The 19,863-nt window shown below is 55.4% G+C and overlaps 1 long non-coding RNA gene across 1 annotated transcript; it reads left to right on the top strand.

The window, feature by feature from the left end:
- The first annotated feature begins 17,942 nt into the window (after positions 1-17,942).
- On the top strand, positions 17,943-19,643 carry LOC125917542 (uncharacterized). The gene is made up of 3 exons (XR_007456221.1): positions 17,943-18,249; positions 18,414-18,546; positions 19,267-19,643. It is a non-coding gene; the product is annotated as an uncharacterized LOC125917542 (long non-coding RNA).
- The last annotated feature ends 220 nt before the right edge of the window (positions 19,644-19,863 follow it).

Below are 19,863 nucleotides of genomic sequence, written 5' to 3'. Positions count from 1 at the left end.
AGTCTCCATCACATCCTGGGATCCCTGACTTCCTAATTTTTTTTTTTTCTAAGTTACACACATTAAGGTTCATTCTTTGTGCCACAAAAGTCTATGGGTCTTGATAAATGTGTAGTGTCACATACCTACTAACATCACGCAGAATTCCTTCGCTGCCCTAAAATACTCCCGGTGTTTCACCCGTTCAATATCTCCCTTCTCTAAACTTCTGGAAACCACTGCTCTATTTTCCGTCTCTGTAGTTTTGCCTTTTCAAGAATATCATATGTCTGGAATTGTAAAGTATAGAGCATTTTAAGACTGACTTCTTTCCCTTAGTGATATGTATTATGGTTCCTTGATGCCTTTTCATGGCTTAAAGCTCACTTCCTTTTTCGTGCTAAATACTACTCCGTTGTCTGGATCGACCGCAGTTTATTTATCCACTCAGGTATTAAAGAGGGCATCTCGGTTGCTTTCAGTGTTTGGCAATTATGAATAGAGCTGCTATAAATATCCTTTTGCAGATTTTTGTGGGGTCAGGTTTTGCACTCATTTGGGTGCGAACCACAGAGCACGAGCGCTGATGGTATAGTGAGAGCATGTCGGTCATTGTAAGAAACTGCCCACTCGAGTTTCTTCCAAATTGGCTGTGCCATGTTGCATTCCTGCCTGCGATGGATGAGAGTTCCTGCTGCTCTGCACTCTCACCAGCGTTTGCTGTTGTCGGTGTCCTGGGTCTCGGCCGTTCCAATAGCTGTGCGGCGGTATCTCCTGGAAGTATATTTCAGTCCATCTCACAGACGGAGATTGCTTGTATACATCCGGTGTGCTCAGCGACCCTTTGTTGTTGAGGGGCACCTTTGGGAAATACTGGGGAGTTCTGAAATCCTGTTGAAGTTCCTTCTGTGTGGGGTGGGGTGGGCTCCCCGGGCCTTTGCCTTTTCATTGTTCGAGTGCACACAACTGGCCACATGAAAGGCACTCTGGAAGAACCTAGAAGCACGGTTAATCGATGGGTGACTTAGTGTTTATGCAGCAATTACCCAACCTGGTAATGTCACTTTAGGGCAGGAAATATAGATCTTTCCCTCCCGATAAATCTGCTGACCTTCACTGCCACGGGCATTTGTTTTCAGGAGTGGGTGACAGATAACCACCACTAAATGACATGAGGACTTCCTTTATTTTAAAAATATGGATTGTGATTTCTAACCAGCAGCTGAAGGCGGCAGAATGTGAAGCCACTAGGACTCGAAGCAAATTTAGCGGAAACACAGTGGCGTGCGGGTGAGGCTCATGAACGAAGCCTTTTTCTTCTCTTTCTTTCTTTCTTTCTTTCTTTCTTTCTTTCTTTCTCTTCTTCTTCTTCTTCTCCTCCTCTTCCCTCCTCCTTCCTCCTCCTCCTCCTTCTCCTTCCTCTTCTTCCTTCCTCCTCCTCCTCCTTCTACTTCCTCTTCCTCCTTTCTCCTCCTTCTTCTCCTCCCTCCTCCTCCCTCCTCCTTCCTCCTCCTCCTTCCTCCTCCTCCTTCTCCTTCCTCTTCCTCCTTCCTCCTCCTCCTCCTCCCTCCTCCTCCTCCTCCCTCCTCCTTCATCCTCCTCCTTCTCCTTCCTCTTCCTCCTTCGTCCTCCTCCTTCTCCTTCCTCCTCCTCCTCCCTCCTCCTCCTCCCTCCTCCTCCTCCTTCTTCCTCCTCCTCCTGCTTCTTCCTCCTCGTGCTTCTTCCTCCTCCTTCTTCCTCCTCCTCCTTCTCCCTCCTTCTCCTCCTTCCTCCTTCTCCTCCTCCTTTATCTTCCTCTTCCTCCTCCTCCTTCCTCTTCCTCCTCCTCCTTCCTCTTCCTCCCTCCTCCTCCCTCCTCCTCCTCCTCCTTTCCCCTCCTCCTCCTCCTTCCCCTTCTCTTCCTCCTCCCTCCTCCTCCTCCCTCCTCCTCCTCCCTCCTCCTCCTCCCTCCTCCCTCCTCCCTCCTTCTCCTCCCTCCTCCTCCTCCTTTCCCCTACTCCTCCTCCTCCTTTCGCCTTCTCTTCCTCCTCCTTTCCCCTTCTCTTCCTCCTCCTTTCCCCTTCTCTTCCTCCTCCTTCCTCCTCCCTCCTTCCTCCTCCTCCTCCCTCCTCCCTCCTCCTCCTCCTCCTTCCTCCTCTTCCCTCCTCCTCCTTCCTCCTCCTCCCTCCTTCCTCCTCCTCCTCCTTTTTCTTTTCCTTTATTATGTGTGTGTCAGTTTTTCCAAAGTGCTTGTTGATTTGATTTTTGAGATAATGGGGCTTTTGACTTGTAGCATTTCTCAGCAGAGCAGAAAATTTGGAGCCTATTAACACAATCTAACACACAACGTGTGTGTGTGTGTGTGTGTGTGCACGCGCACTTGCATTTTTGATAACCTTAAAAAAGATTTTGCAAGGTGTCAGGCACAGACCTGGATATTTATGGAAAAGTAACCAGGGCTCCATTCAAAGACATGCCCCTGGTGGAATGAGACAGACAAAGAAACCAGCAGGCCATTCAAGGGAGCCCTTTGTGCTGGGGAAGCAGGAAACGGGGCTGCTCCATGGGCAGGGAGGACAGCATCCATGCAAAGTGAGGGCAGGGAGCTTTCAGAACCCCGGGGAGACGCTGCCAGGGGGCCAGCTGTGGCTCAGCCTCTCCCCAGTTGCATTTGAAGCCGGGCTTATGGCAGCTTGCCTGTTGGGGAGGTCAAGTTCACGGTGGTACACGGCTGAATTACAGTAGCAATAATGACAGACCAACTGACTGGTAGTTTATAAGGTGCTTTCAGACCTGTTTTCTCATCTGGTCCCGGTGACATCACCAGGAGGCACCTGGGACTCCTCAGCAGGATCAAGGCACAGCAATGTCATGCCTTGCCAAGGTCACACAGCTGGGAAGTGGCAGCTGGGTTCTCAAACTCGGTCTGTCTGATTTAAGAAGGTTGCTAATAATAGCTCAGCTCCTCGGCTAAGTGATCTGCACGTCATGAGGAGTTTCTAGTGCGAGGTAGAAAGTTGCTCGCGAGAACATCCCTAACGGAGGGCCTTGGAGGCTCACCCATCACAGTGTGCAGCCAGATGTTCAGACTGTGTTTGCTGAGTGCCCACTATGGGACCAGCCTTGCTCTGCACTGGCACTCCCTACCCCCGACAAAGTTCCCGCCCTTCTAGAGAGGCAGCCAGTAAGCACGTGCGCGCGCACGCGCACACACACACACACACACACACACACACACACAGCTAATGTGCATCTAGTTGGTCTAGAGAGGATACAGAGGGTGCAAGTGTGGTGGCAGGGGTGGGGTGTGATGCGGCGGCCGGAACCTCCCTGCACCTCCCCAGCACGGCTGCCACCACCTGCCCAGAGGCTGCTGTATAAGCGGAAATACCTTGGGTGGGAAGGCCACAGTCGCTCCGCTTGGGGATGGAGCCGGGCCGGGGGCGAGCTCAGGGGGAACACGGTCTGGGTGCCCATGGGGACGGTGTGAAGGCAGGGCACCCATCTGATGAGCAGAGCCTCCTGGCCAGCCCGCTCTCTCCAGCCAGCACTCCTAACCCCTCGAGGGAGCCCGGCCATTTTCCCAAGGCTGCTACAGATTCCTTCTGTGAAGGCCCTGAGCCCTGCCTTTGGTCTTTTGGTTCTGGATGACTTTCTCAGCTGGTTCTAGAAGGAAGCATCAGGTGGGATGTGGGGCCCAGCTCTGAGCATCCCGCCTGCAACCGTCACCTGCCTTCCCTGGCCGCAGACATGGCACCTCTTTCCTCTCCTGCCCCTACCTTCTTTCCTCCACTCTGCACACTGAACCCTGACTGTATAGCCAGTTCCATGCTGCATTGTGTGTGGTTCCTACCCTCAGGGACCCTTGGTCCCTTTGTGTCTGGTCAAAGTCAGCATCGGCAGTGCGGAGGTGGAGAAACCCTGGGGGGAGGGGAGGCCACTGCCTCCAGGGGGCAGAGCCCAGGGTCTGGGTGGGCAGCAGAGGCTCCCTCTGTCCAAAGGGACAGAAGATGCCTGGGCACTATCACACACCAGACTGCAGTGCTGACCCATTCACGAGCACCCAGGAGTCCACGGCCTGGCCTGCCTCCCACGTCAGGGGCAGACGTGTGCCCATCCACTGGGTCCTGCAAGGCCTGCCTGACCCTGGGTGTTGGGGGCTCTATTAAATTGTTAATGCAACCATTAGAGCGTCAGCATATTATCTCTGCCTGAGAGGGATCAGATGCTATTCGCACTTCTGTCGGTTCATTTTTACTTATCTGGCTTTCACCTTGCTGGCTAACAAGTTTATACACAGCCCCAGTGGAAGGAACCAGGAGCCAGGAGCCAGGAGCCAGGAGCCAGCCGCATGGGGGCTGCGCAAGAAAAGCCCCAGGACGTTTGGACGTCACACAGGGGTTATTCCAGCTCCAGGAGCCATAGGAGGTCAGGCTACAGTGGAGCCACCGCAGACTCGATCGGATCTGCTGGTTCCCTTATCCACCAGTCCTTCTGTCCCAGGTGCCTGGACAGCTTCAGGGGTCAGCAGCCCCTCCCGGCGCGGGGCATGCGGTGGGGAGGAAGGCACGTTGTCCGCGCCTCCATGGGGTTGACAGTGGTGACCAGTGACCCTGAGCCACAGGCGGTTCTGTCCTGGGGGAGTTTGGCAAAGTCTGGACTTGTTGGTTGTCATAACCGGGGCTACGGAGGGGCTCCAGCGACAGAGTGGAGACCGGGGATGCCACCAAGCCCTGTGCAATTTCCAAGTTAGCACCCCAGATAGAGACTGATCTCCCCAGATGTCAACAGAGCTACTAGAAGAAGGAATGGGCTGCAGGCAGGGCCTGTTGGGGCGTCTGGTCCACACTGGCACACTGCCATCGAGCAGGAGAAATTGGCAGGGGGAGGTGTGTGCGTGTGTACATGTGTGTGTTCGCGTTGGGGGGGAGGGAGGAATAGGAAGAGTGTCCCACGCAGAGCGTGAGCAGGTGACAAAGCCGGGAGGCGAGAAGGACAGTCCCTGCGTGGGGAAGTGAGGGGCACATCCCCGAGGCGGGGTGGAGGGAGAAGCCGGACCCGCCAGCCACGAGGGGCCCCGGCTGCTGCCAAGTGCCGTGAGAAGCTACTAGGAGGGTGTAAGCACTTATGACGTGCTCAGGTTAAAGGAGAATCCCCTTGCTTGCCTAGCAGAGAAAGGCTTCTGTTAGTTCCCCGTGGCGGCCACAGCAAAGAACCACAGACAACAGAAATCCACCCTCAGCCCTGGAGACGGCAAGTCTGAGATCCTGGAGACGGCAGGGCTGGTCCTTTCTGATGCCTCTGGCCCTGGTGTGGGGGTGGTCGTGGTGGCCCTGTGTCTTCATGTCCCTTTGCCTCTGTGTGTGTCTCTCAGTGTCCAAATTACTTTTTATTTATTTATTTTTTTTAGAGAAAGAGAAAGAGAGAGAGAGAGGCAAAAGGAGTGGGAGAATCTTAAGCAGGTTCCCAGCTCAGCACAGAGCCCTCATGAGGAGCTCTATCCCATAATCCCAGGATCATGACCTGAGCTGAAATCAAGAATCGGATGCTTGACCAACTGATCCACCCAGGCACCCCCAAATTGTTCATTTAAAAAAAATGTCTATTTATATTTGAAGGAGAGACAGAGAGTGAACAGGGGAGGGGCAGAGAGAGAGGGAGACACAGAATCTGAAGCAGGCTCCAGGCAATGAGCTGTCAGCACAGAGCCCAACGCAGGGCTCGAACCCATGAACCATGAGAGATCATGACTTGAGTTGAAGTTGGACGCTTAATGGACTGAGCCACCCAGACGCCCCCAAATTACTCCTTTTTTTTTTTTTTATAAGGACACCATCATACTGGATGAAGACCCACCCTAATGACCTCGCTTTAACTTGATGACTGCAGGAAAGGTCCTGTCTTGAAATAGGGTCACATTCTAAGGTCCTGGGGTGAGGACTCCAAACATGTCTTCTTAGGGACACAATTCAATCCATCACAGGGTGGCAGGAGCAATGCGAGAGACAGGGAGGCTGGAGTGTTGTACTGATTGGGGTGTGAGGGCAGGATGGTTCAGGTGGCCAGTGATGGAGAGAAGGGCAAATGGCCTGGGGGGCAGTCAGAGTGTGAGTGGGGATCTGGGTTCATAGGGCCCATGGGGTCTGCCTTAGGGTCCTGGGGTTCTACCTCAGGTAGATATCCCCCCCCCCCTTTGCTGTTGACACAGTGGCCTTGCTGTTTTAGAGGAAGCGGGACAATGGGCCAGCTTCATTCCCTGGGCCTCAATAACTCTGCACATTGTTTTCAGATGCTGAGCTCTTTTAGCCTGAGGCGTGCATTAAAAAATTAATTTATTTGCTCTTAATAAAGTCATGCATACTCATGGTAGAACCCAGATGATTCCAAAAGCACTGAAAAGTATATATATGTATAAATAATAAGACAAAAACCAGTCACACTCATGTAAATGACAACGCGGAGTCCCTTCGAATGGTTATTTATTTAACTGCTCTCCTGGGGTTGGATGTTTGAATTACTGAAAAAACTTTCTCTGTAGATTAAAATGTCAGCTTCCTCCAACCTCATTATCATAAAAATGTTTGCTAATTGAAAGCAGCACTTTATCCTTATTATACCTTGCGTTTCTTTATTGGGTGAGGGTTCGCATCTCTCCCGTTATTTTGCCGTCACCCTGTGTGAATGGCCTTTGTCCTTCTCCCATTCGTTTGCAGGGTCTTGGGGATGTTCCTGCGGCCCTGCGTGAGTTCAGGCGAGGCAGGGGGGTGCTCTTCCAAAGACAGGGTTGATGCCAATTCAACCCTGTGTGGGGAGCATGCCCGGCCCGGTCCTGGTGCGGTTCTCGCGACACTCCGCACCCACGTCCCACTGTAGGTGGGGACAGGACACAGCACAGGCTCCTGGGCACCAGGCCTCGTGGTCCTTTGTCTCATTTAGTCCTTGCCACCAGGGGGCACCCTGAGTAACTTGGCTGCCTCACACATTTGCAGCTGGCTGAGCTGGGGTTTGAACCTCAGCTGTCGGACCTGGGGTTCCCCCTGCCCCCACCACTGCCCCTGCACTCCTCTGGTTCCCTGTGTGCAGCGGGGCTGGGTCCACACAGAACTGGGGGAGGGAGGCTCCTTGGACACCTCCTGCTTTCTGAGGGCCCCACGTTTTGGGGACATCTTGCCTACGCAGGCCTGGGTCTTACTCGGATCTGTTCTCTGGCCACCCCCCGGGGCTGGAACCTGCACGTCTCCGCCATCTGGAAAACCAGCTGCCTACAGGTCTCCAGAGGGGACACTTGGTCAGTCTGTGTGCTCCGAGGGGCCGTCTGTCCATCTGTCTCAGAAGGTAGATTCTCCGATATGGAGTGAAAACATGGCGAGCTTTAGTTGCACAGCCACCGTGTGATGATTCCCATTTTACAGATGAGCATGCAAAGTGGGGGTGTGAAGTAATTGTGAGCGAGGTCGGCAGCGAGTGAGTGAGCAAAGCTGGGGTTTGAGCTCAGCGGCCTCCCGCTGCGCTCCTCTGTGTGACCGTGGCCTTCGGGGACCCTACTGGCTTCAGGGTATTGCTTCAGTACTGTCACTCACTTTTGATCACACACATGCTCACATGTGTGTTCACATGCACATGTGTTCATACACACATACACAAACACCCTGGCATATACGTACTTACACACTCACACCTTCACACACTCATGTGGACCCGCACTTTATATACACACACTCACACACACACTGGTGCATTTACATGTACACTCTCCCACACGCACAGGCGCACACGCTCACACAGGCGTATAAGCTTTGTTTGCTCTCTCATTTTATGAGTGTCTCCGAGCAGACACCGGGGCTGTCCGAGGTCTTTATCGCGCCGGGATATCGACTCTTTGTCACGTTCGATGCTGTTATTTCCCCCAGTCTGTTGTTTCTCTTTTATTCTAGTTTTGTGTGCTTTCCCCGTACGGCTCTCCTTTCCGCTTTATTTCTCACTGCCTCATTCTGGATGTGTTTCTATTACCAGTGACTGCAAATCGTTTTCAGAGGAACGTGCTGACTCACACGCGCATACAGAGTGGGGCCTGGCTCCGGCCCCGCGTGGGGGTCTCGGCTGCTGGAGCCTGAAGGAGATCCCCTCGGTGGGTCGGGGCCGTGGCCCTGCCAGGTGGGGGCATCTGCAGAGATCACCCCAGTCCGACCAAGCGAGGGGGTGGCGAGGATTGGGGGAGGCAGGCAGGGCAGTGGGGATCTCAGCTTCCTGCAGGGTCCGCATTCTCAAAGGGCGATCTTTCAACCGAAGCGTGACAAAAAGACATTTTCCAGGAACTATTGTTCTGGTGACTTCCTGTGGCCTCGAACACAGGACTCTTTTAAGACTCTGGAAACAGTTTTCTTTTGCTGAAAAGGGTAAATCTCATACCCTCTCTATGGATTCTGGAAGAAGCTCTTCTTAGAAATATTCTGAAAAATTCTATATGCTTGGAAATGCCGTGGATTGCAGAAAATTTGAAAGGGAGGGAAACTATAATTCCCCCAAACAATTGTCTTCTTATGTTGAACAAAGATATCATTAATTCTATTTTTAATCAGCAAATGCTATATTTCCAAATATAAATATAAAGGGGCCCTGCCAGCGCTCAGCCTACTCAGGAGAAGAGCCTGGAGCCACAGTCTTGCCAGCAGGGCCCGGGCTGGGTCCCTGGGTCAGATGGCGGGGCCCCTACTTCAGATCTGCTTGGGGCCCCTCTTGCTCGGGGATCTGTGGGCTAAAAAGACAAATTATCAGCACCCCCTTCCTCCCTGCTGTTGGTGGAACAGGGACCAGAGCTCCACAATAAATGTCCCCATTTAGAAAGAGAGTGGGGACCAGCAGGCCACAGCAGGCCACAGCCCTTCTGAACCCCACAAGGAAATGTTCTGAGAACCCGCCTTTACTGTCCGTGAGGGGTGTCCTTAGATTCGGGCCTGATTCTGCTCCCAGGGAGCAGCTCTCATGGTCCTGGCCCCACAGGGGGGCAGACTGCTTTCCCACTGCCCTCCTGAGCCACCTCTGTAGGTCTGGGGACCGTGCTCTCCTAGGGGACCAGCCGGATTTCCCAGCCCTCCTCCTGCCCGTGCAAGGTCAAAGCTCATCGTGTCTCCAACGCCCGTGCCGGCGGTCCCCGTGACTCTGGAGGTCTCTCAAAACGCAGTGACTTCCTCCTGTCCTTCCGGTTAGCTCCATGTTCCGACAGCCACAGCCCGGTTTCCTCGGGCAGCACAAGTCCCACGGTTTCTCTATTAGCCTTCCCACTCCCACGTCCTCCTCTGTCTTCTCCCAGGGTCAGTCACCATCTCCGACATGAGGCTGCAGTGGGGGAGCCACACCTACAGACTCTTTCCGTGGGCTGCTGTGTCCAGCTGGCGGGGTCTGCTGGGTGTCACGCCCTTGGTGAAGCTATTATCCCGAGCTACCCAATCTATTCCTTTGTCTCTGACTGTGACGCCTGTTCCCTCGATCTGGCTCGTCACCACGCAGCACACTTTTAGCCAGCCTTTGGGGCTTCAGGCCCTCCTCACTTGGGCTTGGGAAGAAGTGGGCCTTTCCAGCCTCCACGTCCCCCAAGTTCAGGAATTCCTTGCGCTCCCTTCATTTGTGTTTGCAAATCGGCCATTACTTTCCTGACCTCCCCTCTTGCTTGCAACGTCCTGGCCAGGTTCCAACAGCGACCAGCACACGCTTTTCAGCCTCCCTTCTAACCTCTTCCGGTGGGCAGCAGCCTCCCTGGGTTCATGTCACCGCATGATACGGGCGCCATCTGTCTTCCCAGCCTTTGGTGTCCGTTTCCTTCGTGCCCGTGTCCGATCATGGGCGCAGGCCACACCTTTTGGAATTTTGCTACAGCAGCACCTCACTCCTGGGAACGTCTGTATTAACACCGCTTGGTTTTGACGAGGTGACAGCTCGCCCCCAGATTGCAGTGACTGAAGTGACAAAGGTTTACTTGTCACGCGTGGCGTCCACACTGCATCATATGGCAGCTCTGGCACGCCAAGTTGCCCTCTGGTCGGTCGTCCCTGGGCACGAACCACAGACTGACGGAAGCATGGCGGCTCAAGCACCCCTGCTTCTATCCCATTGGCTAAAGCGGGTCACGTGACCAACAACGAGTCCTAGACCGGCCTCTAACTTCTGCTCCCATTCCATTGGTCAAAGCTGGTCACGTCACATGTCTGCTCCCATTCCATTGGCTAAAGCAAGTCACCTGACCACACCTACATTCAGGGAGGGTGAGGCGCCCTCAACTCAGAAGGAGAGCGCGCCTGCGTGTTGGGAGCCGCTGTGCGGACGGGCGTAGGTGTTAAATGCTCGCGCTGGTTTCCCCGTCGCCTTCCCCCTGGCCCTCGAAAGACCCATCCTCTCCCGCCGTATCTCCTGTTACTCCAGACCCAGCCGCTCCCAGAAGCCTCTCCGGCCCCGTCGAGTTGCCCAGCCTGCAGCTTATCAGCTGTGGTGTGCGTGCCGTGTACCCCCCTCCCCCCCCCAAACTGAAACGTGGTGCTGCTGGAACAGCCGGCAACGGGGCTGGGTGCGTTTTGTGCCCACCAGTAATGGTGGACGTGGCAGGAGGGCGCGTGCAGAAAGGGAGGAGCTGGAGCGCCGTGTCCCCGAGGGAAAGGGTGCTATTTTGCAGGTTGTGTTCATGGATTGTCCCCTCGCGCTTCTGCCTGCCGTCCGGGAAGGGCTCTGCGATTGATCGCTGCCGCGGCTCCGCCTCTCCCGGAGAGCCCTACCTAACCTGGGCGGCCCCAGCTCACAGTACCTCTTGAAATGTGATTTTGAGACTTTTTCAGCTTGGGATCTCCCCGACCCACGTGGCGATGCACACTGTTGCCCGTGCCCCCGTGCACACTGCCCTGGAGGTCGCGCTGTAGCGGGACCCGGGGCTCGCCCGTCCCAGCGGACACAGCCTCCCCGAGTCAGCATGCTGCTGCGGGCACCGGCCGCCGGGCACAGACTCAGCCACGCTCTGGCTATTAATCAAAGCAGGCAGCTGTTTATTGTTCTGTGTGCTCCAAAGTTGGAGAGATTCTTCCTTAATTATAGTTTAGAGGATTCATCCAAATGAATTAGTAACTGCAGCCTCCCCCCACCCTCCTGCCGCCCCCTCCCTATGTCCTCCCTCTCCGCTGCATTATCCTACTTGTGCGCCGTGTCCCAAATCCACTGGACCCTTCCCTGCAGCCTGGGTTTTCTCAGGTCAGCCTCTGAGACTCGGAGCATACGTGGGCACCTAACCCTCAACCCCCAGCATATCTGAGGTGTCTCTGGGCCTTTCAGATCTTGGCATCTCTGTGCCCCAGGTGTAGCAATTGCTTTGTTTCTGCTCTTGGAAGGTAATTTCCTTCTTCAAAAAGAAGGAGGAGGTTTCCTTTGCTGCTGTCTTCCCAGGAAGAACCAGGGTGGGGCTGCTGCACGCCAGGTGCTCCCCTGTCCCTGGTCTCAGCCCCTCGTGGTTCCCGGAACAGCCTGCTCAGGGGAACTTTTCATCGCTTGGACACGGGAACAAAATGACAAGTGGAATCCCTCGTCCGACCTCGGTGTATGAGGCCGCCCTGGCAGGCTCCCTCTTGGCTCCAGCCTGGTGCAGGCGGCCCCAGGCCCTGACATTAATCTGTTCTCTCCAAAAGGTCAGAGTCTTCTCTTCTCTGAGCATTTTAAAAGGCTATGAACAAATCAGATGATATTTAAGTAGTTATACCCAGCACCCTCTCAGCTCCCAGTGTATGTGGTGTAGCAGCCCAAGTACAATTTATTGATTCATTCGGCAAATCGTCATTGTGCCCGGACACACGTCATAGGCGCCTGGCAGCGGGCTGACTTCGGGGGTGTGAAGAGGCCTGAGCCTGGATCCTTGTCTTCACTGGGCACGTGGTCTGGTGGCTGGAGAAGGTGGGCACGTTCTGTGAAGCCATCTGTCTAGAGCCTGGTCCCAGGCAAAGGAGGGAGCCGTGGGGACGGGTGGGGAAAGGCATCAGAGATGAGCCAGCGGGCTGGGAAGTCCTAGGAGAGGCTGCATGGGACTTAGGGGTGTGTGTGTGTATGTGTGTGTGTGTGTGTGTGTGTGTGTGTGTGTGTACGTGCCACTCTCCACTGTGATTCTCAAATGTGTGCACGTCAGTCGCTAGGCATCTGGGTAATAGGCAGGTTCTATCCCAGCAGATCTGGGGGGAGGGGGGGCGAGATTCCGCATTGCTAGCCAACTCCCAGGTGAAGCTGAAGGCTTGAGGACCACAAAGATGGAGACGGGTGGGAAGCTTGAGGACGGCAGAGAGGAGTTGGGGGCACGGAGGGTCGGGGCACGACGTTCCTTATGGGTGTAGCATGGTGTGGGTGGGGGCAGTGATGGAGAGGTGGGTTCTGTTTTCAGGGCTCCATACCAGGTGAGGGTACCAGGTCCTCCTCCTGGCTCCTAGAATATTCTTTTCACACGTCTACCTGAGCCCTTATCACGCTGTCTGTGGCTCCTCAGATAGGGTCTTTCTCCTTCTTTCGTACACGCGAACCTGGGATGGGGCCACAACTCCATCATCCTGACACCCTTGGGCCTGGCCTGAGGACTCAACAAATGCTTGTCTTGTGATAGATTCACCTGCCTTCTCTGCTCTCGTCGGCAGGACTAGGTCTCGTGAACCCATTTTGGATCTTTGCGCTCAAGACGGGGGTTTCCCACTTCATGCTTTTGGAGTGTAATTTTTTGCCATTTAAAGCATTTAAAACTTCTTAGCTCGGGCGCCTGGGTGGCTCAGTCATTTGAGCGTCTGACTCTTGATTTCAGCTCAGGTCATGATCCCAGGGTCATGAGACCGAGCCGCATGTCAGGCTCTGCACTGAGGCCTGCTTAAGATTCTCTCTCAGGCACCTGGGTGGCTTGGTTGGGAGTCTGACTTTAGCTTAGGTCATGATTTCACAGTTTGTGGGTTCGAGCCCCGTGTTGGGCTTTGCGTTGACAGCTCAGAACCTGGAGCCTGCTTTGGATTCTGTGTCTCCTGCTCTCTCTCTGCCCTTCCCCACTTGTGCGTGTGCGCTCTCTCTCTCTCTCTCTCTCTCTCAAATAAACATTAAAAAAAAGAATCTCGGGCGCCTGAGTGGCTCAGTTGGTTGAGTGTCTGACTTCAGCTCAGGTCATGATCTCGTGGTTCATGGGTTTGAGCCCCGTGTCAGGCTCTGTGCTGACAGCTCGGAGCCTGGAGCCTGCTTCAGATTCTGTGTCTCCCTCTCTCTCTGTCCCTCCCCTGCTCATGCTCTGTCTCTCTCTTTCTCTCTCAAAAATAAATAAACATTAAACTTAAAAAAAAAGATAATCTCTCTCTCTCTCCCTCTGCCCCTCACTCCAGCTTGTGCTTTTTCTCTCTCCTTCTTCTTAGCTTGCTTGCTTGCACTGAGTCCTGTGTCAGTTGGCAAAGTTGTTTTGTCTGGTTGCCCAGGTTGGACACTGCACCAGCATTCTCTACCAACACGACTTAAGCAGGGCAGGAATTGTCTCAGTGACGAGGTGTGTGAGGGCTTGCTCTGAGGTTTGCATTCTTTTGGCCTCGGGTAGCACCTCGCCACCAGCTGTAACTTCCCGCTTAGTGTCTGTCCTGCAAAGGCCTTCAGCAGATCCTGGCCTGGTGCCTGATCGGAGTGAGAGGCTGGCGTTTGCTCTCTGGCCCCGTGGCAGTGCTCTCCATCTCATATGGTTATAAGAACGAGGCATCTGGGCTCTGATGTGAAAATCATGGCATTTAATGCACTTGTTGCCTTGTGTGTTAGGAGATGTTCCCGGTGGGTGGGGTGGCCCCTCAGGCCCGGCTTCCCTCTGGGGTTCCCGGCCCCAAAGCTCTGTACTCGGCTAAAAGATGAGCAGGGGGGCTCATGAGGTGTGATTGGCGCTGGGTGAGTTGGTGACAAGATGAAAGGAGACAACCTGGCCCAATGCTTGGAAGCCATGATGGCATGGCGTGGACGTCCTGTGGCGATACCGAGCCCTGTGTGGGATCGGTCCCTGGGGGGACACGCTTCTTCAGGGCCTGCAAGCCTCCTGCCGAGACGTGAGTGAACGCTGAGGTCTGGTGCCCTCCCAGACCCCAGGAGCCTAAACAGATGGGTCCAGATTGAAATGACCGAGGACGCACAGGGATAACTGCCACCCAGTTATCTCTTCCAACAGAGCAGCCTCTCGACGCGTTTGCCTCGCCTTCTGAGTCCGTGGCTCTGGACACTTGGCGGTGGCCCCATTGGGTCTGTGCCAGGGGACTCACGACACCCAGAGGGAAGGGACGGGCGGTGGCTGTGGCGCAACCCGTTCGTTTAATCTAAGCGGAGCCCATGAGACAGCGTCCGTGACGCTGCTTTTGCTGGTCACCTGGTTCTTACAGGACCCTCTCTGTAGTTGTCTTTGTGACTCTGTCGGACTGAGCGCCTTCCGTTTGGAGGTGGAGCTCGGGGGGCTGAGAGGTGTGGGCGACGTTGCCATCCCAGCCGGAGTCCCGGGGAGGTGCTCCTCCGCGTTCCGTTCCCGCGTGACTCCTTCCGCCAAGGAGCGGGGTCGTTCTCCCTCGCCCCTGCCCCTTGGCATCTTTGCAAAGGAGCTCCTGGGTTGGGATGGGGCCCCTGGGGAGTGTTGCTGGAGGGCTGGGTAGGATTTGCACCAAGGGCTTAAAACCTTTGGCAGTAAGAATGTGAGACCCACCTGTGCGGGCACGGGGTGCAGGGTGGCGGCTGGTAAGTTTGCTGCAGAAGCAGATGCTTGCTCCTCCCTCTCTCCGTCCTCCCTTTCCCACCAGGAACTGGGAAGCCATCCCAGTGAAGGTCCCGGGCCCCAGAGCCCACGCGGGTTCAAATCCTGGCGGCACAGCTTACCAGCCGCCTTTGGGCTGGCTCCTCACTTAGGCTGGTCCGGTTTCCAGCTCCACAAAACGGGGACGTGAAACGTGGCCACAGTGAGGCGTGAATGGGGACACGGCAGGGAAGGTGCCCGGAGCGGGGTCTGGCGAGTGGCAGACCCTCGGCGCTCCGAGTGCGTCTGTGCCTCGGCGTGGCCGCAGGGAGGGGGAGGCACGCTGCCCAGAGCCCTTCGAATCGATACGACGGTTTTAACTCGGCTCAAGGTGCGCACGTCCATCGTCTCTCGTGACAAGTTACTGGGTGGAAGGTGGTGCAGGCTGCGTGCACAAGTTCGGGCCGGGACGAGAGCCAGAGGGACGGACGATGGGCTCCGTCACACGGGGCGGGTGTGACGAGATCGATGTCGCCTCGTTGCAGGTGAGCGAGAGGGGGAGGAAAGAAGAGGAAGCTCCCTGTTGGGCCTGAGATTCCCCCCCTGGGAAGGCTGGGTGGGCGGCGGGGGGTTTGCAAGGCTGGAGTGGGTCCTGGGAGGACTCACTGGGCCAGCGGGTGAGGAGGGGTGGGCAGCTGGCGGGGTCTCCGGGAAACCCTGGGCTGTCCTCCCCTCCTGTCCCGGGCAAGTGCACTGGCTTCCTGGCCGAGACGGGCGGTGCTCCCAGGCTGCCCGCAAGGTTGGGGACCGTGAACCTGCCTCGTCCGCCAGTCCTCGTGGCATCCTCCGGGCCTCCCGAGCCTGACGCTGGCCCCCAGCACCCCTGCAGAACATGTCCTCAACCAGCCGTTCTGGGCCTCAGGGGCACCAGGACAGCTCGAGCGGAAGCTCTCCCTCCGGGAGGGAAGACTGGACTTCTGCTCACTTAGACGGTCTCCCTTTTTGGTTTAAACCTCTGTGGCAGGACTGTTTGCAAGAATGGCTGCCTTCTGCACTGTCCAGACATGCGCCCTCAATACTGATGCGAGGTTGCTGTAATAACTGAGATGGGAAACTCGTGTCAGCTTCCAAGATATTGACAGAGGACCTGGTCCTCTGCAGGAAGGGGTGGGGGAAATTAGCGTCACTTTTGGGGCACAGGTTTTGGAGGGGGTAGAAATAAAATACTTCGTGTTTCTGCCCCGATAGGTTGAGTCTTCTCTCCCATGGGTGCAAAGGATTCATCTTTTGATTCCTCTTAGAATGCCAGTGCCTTTAGTGGTTATTGGCCATTTAGACCTCAGTGAGAATGAGTTTCAGGCTTCTTTCTTGGGGGTGAGGTTCTATGGAGTGGTGCAGCAGTGACCCCGGAGATGGGCAGAAGCCAGGACGCAGGGTGGGCACGCAAGGGGGTGAGTGGGTGGGGACGTGCAGAGAAGGGAGGCTGGTTGTCAGAGAAAACTTGGGGATGGCAGGCCCGGACGTGGCTGCTGGTGGTGGCCCAGCGGCCTCAGGATGGCTGTTAGGCGGGGAAGGGATTTGTGGAGGGGCCCGGACGTGCTCCTCTGGAGACGGGGGGACAGGGAGCAGACTTGAGGACAGAGGCGGTAACTGATGCTGCTTCTGGAGAACTCAGCCCTTCTCCTCTCCAGGTGGAGCTAAGCCAGCGGCTGCTCTCCCTTCGCCAGCAGCGTAGGGACTGAGCAATAAATTACAGACCATTAGTTTCACTCCAGCTGGAGAAGGACCCTCTTGGAGGAGGGGGCAGTGGCTACTGCCAGGGGTGTGTGTGTGTGTGAGAGAGAGAGACAAGGAGAGAGAGAGAGACAGACAGAGAGACGGTGGTGAAGGGAGGTGGCCAGCCGGCTGGTGAGTACGTAAGCGTGGTCGGCCAGCCAGGCAAGGGCTGAAGGGACAGGGGCCCCGCGGGCAGGACAAGGCGGGCGGCTCTCCCTCCGAGGACAGCGCCCGGTACCAGGAAGACTTCTCTGCTGCTCGAGCTGAGCCCGCGAAGGCTGTAATTAATTGAGACAGGACAAGATGCTTTAAAAATTTTATGATCGATTTGCATAATGGATCTTTGTTTTAAAAAAAGGAAAGAACAAAACGCAAGCTCTCAGGCATCCTGGCGAAGCTCCCCCTGCAGACGCGACCTGCCAGAAGCCGGCATTTCTGACCACAGAGCTTTTCCACGAAAAATCAGGTTTATTGCCTTTTCTCGTCTGATTATATATATAAAACAACAACAACGCGGGCTCACTGGATGAGGTTTGGGGAATGCGGAAAGGGACAGCGACGCTTTAATATCTTGCCACGGGAAGGATCTGGCAGTGATGGATGGTGTGTTTTCTGTTCTTACCTCGGAAGTGGTCCCCTGATAGCCTCTCCTGTAGCAGCGCAAGCTTCCGTGCACTTCATAAATTCCTCTGGCAGCCCAGCCGACGGCCCCGTGTACTTTTATTACTGGAGGCTAATTGCCCCGTCTCCGTCTGCTCCTGGGATGGAGAAGGCTTCTGCGGGCGGGGGGAGGGAGGGTGGCGCTCTCGGGGACGAAGCGTCTCGGTTCCGGCATGGCAATGGGGAAGAGTACGGAAACCAGGCCGAGGCACCCGAGCAGGTGTCTGCCGAGCGCTCCCTGCTCGCTCAGCAAAAGGCGAAGCAGCCACATGCCTCTGTCACTTAACCTTGGGGGCAACTTGCCAAGGAGGTGGTGTCATTGAGCCAGTTTCCAGATGAGGAAGCTGAGGGAGAGGTGGCTTGCCCGAGGTCACACAGCTAGTGGGAGCCAGAGCGGAGGCTCAACCCAGGCCACCTGAGCTGCAGTGCCGCTGAAGCCAGGAAATTGTACGTGCAAAAGGTGGCGCGGAAGCTGCAGCGGGCAGGTTTTTAAGATGGCTGCCAGGGGTACACCCTGATAGGTCTCATCCCTTCAAGTGGGCGGGACTCAGAGTATGATGAGACGTCACTCCGTGGATAGGTTACATGCGACGGCAAGGTGAAGTGACCCGGCAGATGTGACCGAAGTCTCTAATTGGCGGCCTTTAAGTTCGTTGAAAGGGAGATGGTTCTGGGTGGGCCTGACCTAATCAGGTGAGCGCTTCAACTGAAAAGCCTAGAAGTCAGAGAAGAAAAAAGTCAGAGGGATTTGAAGCAGCAGATACTCCTCTGTTGACCTTGAGAAAATAAGCTGCCATATTGTGGAGGGGGGGCGGAAATCACATGGAAAGGAAGGGCAGGTGACCCCTAGGGGTTGAGGGTCTCAGTCCTACAACTGCAAGGAGCTGAATTCGCACGACAACCAGTGCATTGGGAAGAGGGACCCTGAGTCTATGACGCGAGAGCTATTGTGCGAGGTCATAAAGAGCATGTGGTCACCAGTTGACCTTCAGGCTGGTCAGCCAATGGACACTCATCACTCCCTCCCCCGTCCTTGGATGGTACATTCTGCTTGCCTCCCCCATTCCCAGAGGCTGCCCCAAAGATACAGCCTTGAGATAGCTTGTGTTGACAGCCTGTGGCTGGTATGTGTGATTGAACCCAGTTAAGGCCTCTATATAAAGCTTTGAGATTTGGTGGGGGAGTGGGGAGATCCGCTCGTCTCGGGGTGCCCCCTTGCTTATTGGAACTGCCACCCACCAATCTGGGGTGGTATGCTTCTTTCTTCACCCTCTCCGCGCCCTTCAAGTGTGGGGGCCAGATTCAGATGGCATCCGAGGAGCTCCCAGCCCTGGCTGCCACCTTGATTTCAGCCTGGTGAGACCCTGAGCAGGAGACCCAGCTAACCTGGACCTTGGCTCTCGACCTTTGGAAACTGCAAGGTAATCATTTGTGTTGTTGCCAGCCTGCTAAATTGGTGGCAATTTGTTACGCAGCGTAGATCACTGATGCACACGCAAATTAATGCAAACTAGAGACTAGAAGGCACAGGGTCTTTGCACGGCAGGTGCTCAGTGAGCACAGCTCCACCCTCCCCTTCGTCCCAGAAGCTATGTGTCTCGAGCAAGGGCCGGGGGTAGACGTGAGGGCAGTGTGTTCAGGAGCACTTGGCTTCTCCGTCGATGCTGTCAGGTAGCCCAGGCCCTTGTTACTTAAGAAAAGTCAGCTGAGGTTGGATTCCTTCCCCCGGCTCCCAAAGGCTCTTAAGAAGCCACCGCAGTCACACGATCCGCTAACTTCTCCCCCTGTAGGCGGAGAGGCTTAGAAATGAAAATATTTTGTCTCTTTCACACGGTGGGGGGTGTGGGGGTGTTGGAGTCTTCGGCTGTAATACACGGCTCCGTAGGCCGCCCTATTACCAGTCCCTAAAATATGCAATTGGGGGGGAAATGGGTAATGAGATGAGGTTTGGAGACAGAGCTCTGCCTGGCTTAGGATGCAGCCAGAAGACAGAAAGGGAGTCCTACGCATCAAAAGTGGAAGCGAAAACGTAGCAATCACGTCCTTTGAACAAACACCCTAATCGTCTTTCCAAGGCTGCGTGCCGGGTTGCCACGGGGCATGTGTGTTAAGAATGACACCCTCTGCTGCTTCTGTTCCAGCAAGTCACAGCTTCAAAGCCCCTCCATGTGCTCATCAAGACCCAGTCTCACCAGGCAGAAGAAAGGACTCTTAAGGACTCCAGGATGCTCTGCTCTAAGCTGGAGGCAGTCCTGCTGTCACAAATGAGTGAGTCTCCGGGGGCCCGACGAGGGGTCCGCAGGGCTGGGCTCTGTCCCACCTTCCCAGACCTCGGCGTGAGACCACAGGGCACCTGTCGTCTCTTCCTCATTGTCTACCTGATCTCTTCTTGTTCATCTGTGGGGACCATCTCCTCCGGGAAGCCTCCCTGAGTGCAGTCTGAGTCAGCCTCCTTGGCCAGGGTCCTGTTGCCCACGGACTTTGCCTTCAGAGCAACTGTGATTGACAACCTATCCGACTTGATTGTTGGACTCTTAAGTTTCGGGAGGGCGGGACTAGTGCCTGTGTGGCTCATTGTTATACGCCAGCATCCAGTCCAATGGCGGGTAGGTAGGAGGAATATTTGTAAAGTCAGCAAATGAAGAAAATGCGGGGAAAGTGGGTAAGGGGTTGGGCAAGCCTTCTAAGGAGGGGTTGCCTTGAAGGTTTTTGGGAGCCTCCCACCTTTCTTTTCCACC

The sequence above is a fragment of the Panthera uncia genome, unplaced genomic scaffold (genome assembly GCF_023721935.1).
Source record: "Panthera uncia isolate 11264 unplaced genomic scaffold, Puncia_PCG_1.0 HiC_scaffold_1978, whole genome shotgun sequence".
Lineage (NCBI taxonomy): Eukaryota > Metazoa > Chordata > Mammalia > Carnivora > Felidae > Panthera > Panthera uncia.
Note: the sequence above shows the minus strand (reverse complement) of the source record. Positions and strands in the feature narration are given on the sequence as shown.